Source organism: Charadrius vociferus, unplaced genomic scaffold, assembly GCF_000708025.1.
Source record: "Charadrius vociferus isolate BGI_N301 unplaced genomic scaffold, ASM70802v2 scaffold477, whole genome shotgun sequence".
NCBI lineage: Eukaryota > Metazoa > Chordata > Aves > Charadriiformes > Charadriidae > Charadrius > Charadrius vociferus.
The window spans coordinates 4,724,732-4,732,662 of NW_009649449.1; the positions used below are offsets into that span (position 1 = coordinate 4,724,732).

Genomic DNA, 7,931 nt, shown 5'->3' on the forward strand with positions numbered 1-7,931 from the left:
ACTGATTTTAGTGTGTGTGTGCATGTGTGGGGGGACTATATTTACTACTGTGAAGACCTCTTGTCCCAGGCTGTGCCTTGGTGGTTGTTTAGATGGCAACCTCGAGGGGCAAGGACCAGCGGTGTGCGGGCTGAGCAGGCGTGGTGTAAGCCAGCTCCCGTTTGGATGTCTTATAGTCACCTTAGCCACATCTCTGGAGGCTTTTTAAGCAAGTTCTGTCATGGTGCTATGGTGGTTGTGCAACCTCTGGACAAGGCCGTCGTGCATCCCTCCGCTCAGAGGGCAAAGGCGCTCTGGGTTGCTTTCTGTGGTCTGGGCAATTGCACCCAGCTGGAAAATCCCCAACGTAAAGGTGAGTTGTAATACCGAACCAGCTCAACTGCATTTCGTTTTCTTGATATAAGACATCACACCATGTTTTTCTTCAAATAAGAATAAAGCAGTGGGCCTCTCACGTGACGGACTGGTGTGCTCAGGAGCAATTCTTCTTACAGATCTCCACCAGCTTCCCTGGCCACGCGTGTGTGATTCCCAGTGCTGATCTCTGGCCCCTAGATGATGCTGTTCATCTGTCAGGGAAAGTTCTCACATTGCAGAGGTCTCACTGTGCCTCTGACAACAATTGAAGTATACTTGGCGATGCTGCAACACCACAGGGGTCAAAACAAATGTGCCAGCTACTCTTTTTCTTGTAAGGAAATGAGAGTGAAGAGAGGTGGCTGCAAAAGCATCAGGTTAGAGTGGCCCTGGCACACAAATGTAGGCCCTTTATGGGAGTTTTATGTGCATTTTTAACCTGTTATTCCATTAAAACGAGTCCTAATCAAAGCAACACACAGCGCAGCGTGGACTGTATCCTGCCTGGGGGACACAGAGCTCCTTCATGGAGAATATGCTCGTTAAAATGTGTAACGGCAAACATAACTCCCCAATATTTTAAATGTCGTTAAATGTCTAATATCGGCTTTTTCTATAATAAAAATATGGCATTCTCTATTAATGTATTCGCCACCAGCAAAAAAGTGGCAGGAGGGGCTGGGTGACGCACTGCCCTTCTCCCGCTGCTTGTAAAAGTTCCAGGAGAGTTCCCACCATGTCTCTGCATAAAAGCACCACAACTCTTATGGCGAGGATCTTTATTTTCTTTGGACTGTGAAGCACGGATCGTGATATATGTGGGTACTCACAGGACAGAAGTAGTGAGGGAAAAGTCAGAAAGCATCAAGCGCTTGATTCGACACCCGTTAGACTCAAGTGGAGAGCGACAGATTTTAACGGGAACCTATGGGTGCAATAGCTACTTAACAGGATTTGCAAAAGCACTTGGGTGTCTAATTCCCGTTGATTTCACACGAGGGAATTGGCCTTCACTTTATAGGACATGATTTACAAACAGAGGTTCTTCCATGTGTAGATCCCACTGATCTGTAAATTGCTTGGCAGCAAATTGGATGTGAATATGAGCACAATTGGCTGTGATTGCCCCCGGGGCAGGGGATAATTCCTTTGTTTTTACAACACCCGTAACATCCAGTAAACATGGTTTTCTGGAAGGGATGATACAAGGGGTTCCAAGGAGACCTAGGCTCCTGGCTGTTTTTGAAAATCCTTGCATTTGTTTTTAAATGAATAACTTTAAAAATTCAGAAGTCTTCCTGTTATCTTCTGGAGCAATACTCAAAAGTTGAGAGGCTGTCCTCAACTTCCCAACTGCTAAGAGTTGCTGGTAGTCATGTAGAGGAAGATTTGGGTTCAGAGAAGCCTCTCCTCTGAGATGTGGAAAACGGATGATTTGTCTAATAACTTCCAGATTCTATCTGATGCAGAAAAAAACAACCACACTTAACCTTGTAAATAAGAAGAATACAGATTTTTCCATCAACTTTCAGATTTTTAGTTGAAAATTAATTATTTGCAAAAGATGGGTGACTGTATTTCAGTGACTATCCTCACTGTGACTAAACCGTCTCTTTGCACTACGCAAGCATGCACAGCAGTTGCAGATTCCGGCTTATTTGCAGCTCCCAAAAGCAGGACAGAATTTTCTGTGCTGATGCATGTTTTGCGTATTTGCCTTTAGCCTTCGCTTCGTTTTGAAGTGATCAATAGCTTGAGTTTGTGCGGTAGGAGCATGGATGTGATCATAACTTCTCAAACAACTGCCAGAGGTCCTTTAAAGAAGGCACCGAGCACCGTACGTGGGAGACAGCAATGAATAATCTGCCGAGCATCTTCACGTAGTACACTGACCCGTGGCCCGTCCAGCCCTCCCTGAGGTGCTTAGGTGGCCAGAAGCTTAGAGCTTAAAGTGTTTCTCTGAAATGCTGTATTAATGAAAATAACCCACCTTCATGGTTATTTCACCTTTGGTGAAAATGCCCCTCTTAAAGATTTTTATGGGGCAAGCTGCCTGCCAAGCGTGGCTTTGTGTGATCGTGGCAGCCAGGAGTCCACCAGCCCAACACCTAGCAAACACAACTGGTTTGTGAATTCTCTGGTTTGCATCTCAGCAGCTTGGATATCTTCACAGGGGAAAGCAAGAGAGGCATCTGCTCCGGGGGCAAAGCTGCCAGCTAGAACGTGGTCCCTTTCCCCAGAGTAACGAATGCCAGAAATGCCAGAGGTAGCGATGAATCTGGAGAGTATCAAGCTCTCTCACCTGGGCTACTCTGATCAGAAACTTAAAACCGTTACATCACAGAATAACTAACAGCTTAGTAACCGAGCAAAGCAGGTAAGACCTTAACTATTCCCCCTGGATATGCACGCAGAAAAAGCTAACCCAAAACAACCTTTCCTTCTGTCTCCCAAATACAAGTGACCAGACGATTTGCAGGGAAGCGTCGGGATGAAATGGGATGCACCAGGGAATGGAAAGTCCCCCAGGAGATGTAGTAATTGTGGTTTAAAAGAAAAGGAGTAACTGGCCCAGAGACTGAGGAAAGCTGAGAACAAAAGCAAACGAACTAACTCGTTATTAGCTTTAAAAACCTAAAGATGGGCTGGAGTTGAATGCTAGTGATCCACCTGCAGGTCAGCCTCAATGAGGAGCTCCTTGCTCCTGGAGGTTCACAGTCTATTCTGTGTATGGCCAAACTAATCCGTGGTGGAACTGAACTAATTTTGAGGGGTTTACACCCTCGGTGAACTTGGCGTAGAGCATTGCTACCTGTTTACTTTCTCCCCTTCCACAGTCAGCAAGCTGTCAAGCTTCTGTCCCGATTTCCCTGATGACAAGATAATCCAAATTAACATTTTATTGCCCTGTAAAATCAAAGTAGGTGAGGAGTGCACCCAGTGATTTTGACCTTCAGCAGCAGGGCTGCCCAAGAGCTACCACGGCAGGTTTTGGTGTGTTTCGTTCTCCTCCCTTTCTGTTTTTGAGGAAGGTCTGGGGCTGTGGGTGCTAGAATGAACACTCTCCAGCAAGTGCAATGTGTAAATTCTGAAAAAAAAATATTACACATGTGGTTTGTGTTTCAATACCCGGAAAATATTATGAAAGCAATAAAATATCCCTACTGCAGGCAGCCCAAGAGGGCTCTCCCTTTGTGAGTACATGCACTCAGATTTAGTTCTGTGTCATTCTCCAGCCAGCTTCATTCCGGGAGAGCCAGACCTGGGGCTTGCGTTGCCTTGAGCCGGGCTAGCAAAGAAACCATAGAAAATACAGGAGCAGCAGCTGCGCTGTGTCCCTGATGGAGCCCATTCCAGACCAAGGTAAAAGGTAACGAAGATGTACCTCCATCCATGGAGTTTGTGCTGTACACCTGTAGCCACACCACCGACAGGGAGTCTCCTAACAGGTTGACACAGAAACTTTCTGACAGACTTGCAGAGAGCGTGGCTGCCTTCTAAGGTCTGCAACGCTGATAATTAATAATGGTCACATGGCTCATGTTGGCCTTTTTTTCAACAGCTCGCTGTTCAATAGGAGCTGGTTCTGTCTGGCTGAAGTCCTACCTCATACAGCACATCAGTACAAAACCTTCTCTAAAAGCAACGCTGGCTGTCTTTGAGCGGGGTTTCGGTGCTGTGCTGGCACATCACAGGGGTACGTTTTGTCATGGCAACTAGATGTTTTGGCCCGTGTATACGCACACAGAGATTCAGTGGCCTGAGGGATGGCCGACAGTATGGTGAAGTGTCATACAAGAACTCGGGAAGAAATAATTACCTCGTAAGTGTTTCTAGCAGATAGAGTAACAGGGTGAGTACGTTGGCCATAGGATTCCCCTGTTGTTGTGGCTTCAGGTTTAATCAAAGCTACAGTTAAACAAATCATTGTTTAGGGAGTGTGGACGCTTTATTTTTTTAATAGCCTGTGACCTGCAATAGAATTTAGGTTGGGTGTTAATGACCACAGGTTTTGCAAGTAATTAAATCTGTGGAAAGCGCTATCCCTGAGAGGCTGAAGAGTGTATTTCAGAACAGGCATGCGGCTGTGTGTTGCTAGAGCCTTAAGCTTTTCTAGGCTAGCTGTGCATGACTTGGACGGAGCTGATACTCATCAATCCAGGTGGCTCTTTTCACCTAAGTCTTGAGTTAGACATACTGCTGCTGTTGTATTTTATGAACTTCATAACAAAATATTATGAAACTATGACGTGCACACTTAAATCACAGAATGTGACCATCTGATTTTTTTCATTGGGGAAAATAAATGACATGAGTATACATGACATGCGATATAACTTGTATACATCATAGAAAAAGGTTTAATATAGTCCAGTTGAGAATCTCATGTGTATAGTAAACATGAAGTATGAGTGTATATATACTTTGCAAAGAGAAGGCATGGACTGCTGTGTATGCTATAGTGCGTTCCTAAATGTAGCTTTGATGTAACATGTGCATCGTTTCAGGATCTGTGAATCTTCTTGTTATCTTTCAACCATTCTGTTTTTTATAAAGTCATTGTCATCTTTACCTAAGCCTTCATGCTCTCTCTCAGTAATCTGATAGACCACCATATTTCACTTAAGTATTGTGCCTGCACAACCATATTTCAAAAATGAATGGGAGATCTGTCACAGATAAAATAAGAAGCAAGCTTAAGTTTCACCCAACATCTCAGATCACAGCTTTTTTTTGAAGGTATGAAATAAAATTTAAAAAAATCATTAAGCTAAATATACGTAAAATGTCATTTCCACGCTTGATTGAGCATCCTGGTTGCGGTAAAGATATTTGTGGCATTAGACAATGACGTCTTTGCTGGATCTTGCTTCTTAACAGGAGCGCAGTTGGTGCTGATGGATAGTGTTGGCCAAGTGTATCTCATCCCCAGAGAGCTGCGAACCAGATACCTCAGGGCAAAGCACAGCATCTCTTGGAAAATGCGTGGCAATATATTGGGAGAGAAAGTAAAGGTAGAGAGGAGCCCCAAGGGAGCTCCAAGAGCAGGGTGAGCCACAAGGCATAATCATTGGAGTCTGAAAGAAGGTCTGCACTTTCTTGGTCCCAGGGGTACTGCGTGTCCCCCCCACAGGCCGTGAAGGTCTGTAGCTCGTCAACCACATAGCCTCTCCAAGAACGTGGAGGAGGATTTGGACTGCTTTTTCATGGGATCAGGCCTGAGGAGCTGTTCTAAGTTATTTTAATAATTCCTAAGCAGGGAGGAAAGAGGTGACAGCCCTATCTCCTGGATGGAAGAGAATTTGAGATTACAGCCATGGGATTTTTGTTGTCCACATCAGCAAAAGACAGTATTACGAGCTTGAATACTGCTTTCCTCCAATAATGACCTGTCACCTTAAAAAAAAAAAAAAAAAAAAAAAAGTTTTAATACAGAGTACTGGACCTCATGCAGGACCAAGAGCAGCAGTGCTGCCTGCCTTTCCATTTTGCCTCTTCTTCCGAGAGTATCTTGCTAAATGAGTTTTGCATCACAGGATTCATCATTCAGATTCATGTTCTGACCCTTCTTTGCAAACTCCTTGAAATATGCCTGTAACATGCCTATTAATTGAAAATAGAACAAATGTCAAAACCATTCCTCTTCTCCCTGTACCTGCTGGGTGTGTTACAGCCCTCCAATATGTTCTGTCTCAATGAACTGGCTGGTCCATTCCCTTCATCAAACCCCCAAAGCTCCAGTGAACGTTTATCCAATCAAAATGCCAGGGTTTGCACGGCCAAAGGATTCAAGCACATTATTCAGTTTCAGTAAAGGGTATTATTAGGTATTTGCAGAGCAATACTTTTATTTCACCTTAAAGGCCAAAGGTCTGGGGATTTTCTAGGATGCCAGGGCAAAAGCCTTGGCGTTTGGACCCAACGACATCTAGTGACTGGTCAAGTAACTCTCTTCTTCTGCCCGGACTTCTAATGCTGACAACGAAATGCTGTCCATCTGGGCCTCCGTGGCTGGAGGCTTTGCATCTGTCCTTGTAGCTGGTCAGGCGGCTGCGCTGCGTTACCATGGGGGAGGTGGTGTTAGACGGAGCTGGGGGCCAGATGCCGGTCTCCTCTACGGCTTCTCTGGGGCCATGAGAAGCCCTCAGCAAGAACAGCGGCAATAAGAACCCAGGACGGCAAAAAAAAGAGGAAAGTGGGTTTTTTTTCCCAGCAAGAAGAAGGGATGGGGAAAGGTTGTAAGCACATAAACTCTATGCATTTACAATGTTTTTTGCTAAAGCTTTTGCATGCGAGATTACCTACTGGGTACTGTGTCTTTAAAACGCTAATGGGCCCACTGAAAAAAAAAAAAACCCAACCAAAAAAACCCCAAAACCATGACAGTCCACTAGCAACTAGCACACTAACAGGTTCTCATCTGACACCAGTAGGGAACCGAAGATATTTTATTATTTGGAAACTCCATATAGGGAAAGCCAGCCTTGAATCTGTCATTACTCCAAGAACCGCACCTCCCCTGGGAGTTAATTATTTTCTTAAAATGCAACTTGTACTGTTAGTTTAAAACATTCCAACTGTGTTCGCACTCTTTAAATCTTCTGTAAACCTTAGAGTTTAAATCACTTGCAGATAAGAGTAATTCTATTAGAAAAAAAAAGTTCGGTGGAAGGGGAAAGAGAGGGAAATAAAAGGGCATTGATAGAAGCGTCCTTTGGGTGCCCATTGCCCTGTCACCTTTAGAACTTGGCAGGAGTTGCAGCCCACAGTAACTTTATAGGTCCTGGCACAGAATGAAACGAAATAGGTGCATGCCACATTTTCCTTCCAAAAAAACACCAGAGAGAGACTTACCTCCTTTGTAAGAGGCTGAATATCTGAAAAGGTATGTTAAATTAAAAAAAAAAAAAAAAAAAAAAAAAAGGAGGTTAGTGGGACCAACAGGTCATAGCCTTTTCTGGGCTTCTATTTTGAAAGAAGGTATTGGGCAAAGGGCTGCCTCTGCCTGGAATCACAGCCGGTAACTGAAGGGCTTGTAGAAGTGTTTAAATATAGGGCGCTGCTGCAATGTTTGACCACCTTAGCTCCTCTTGCTTTGGCTCCTTTCGCTGCTTTCATGGGAATTCTGGGGCATTAAGAAAAAAAAAAAAAGGACTCATTGCTGCGGGTTTGCCACGAGTGAGCCAGGGAGAGAGTGTATGTGTCATTTTTGGAACTGTCTGTGCAATCATTCGTATGCTGTGTTGGCCGGGCTCCTAGAATGAAGGGTAATTCAGTGGTTCCAGAGCTTGGCTTTTTTTTCCTCCTTCTTGCCCTCCCGAGCCCCCCTTTCTCTCTCCAATTTGTTTGGGCTGAAAATCAGCTTCCCAAATTCTTTGAGTACTGTTTTTCTTTTTTAACCAGTTTTCTTTTGCGGGAGTGTACTGGTTGAGCTGTTACTTTAACCAGTGGTGCGAACCGGACACCCCACACCTGTGGGAACTGTTCGCGAAAGGAGAAAGATGGGTAAAAGCAAAGTGCGCATCGCTAACGATGCTGTGTGATGCTGACTGTGGCAGAGCTGCAGGGAAAAG

General features: G+C 44.6%; 1 pseudogene; it reads left to right on the forward strand.

Moving 5' to 3' along the window:
- The first annotated feature begins 228 nt into the window (after positions 1-228).
- Positions 229-7,931, forward strand: part of LOC104290567 — a 31,725-nt pseudogene continuing 24,022 nt past the window's right edge.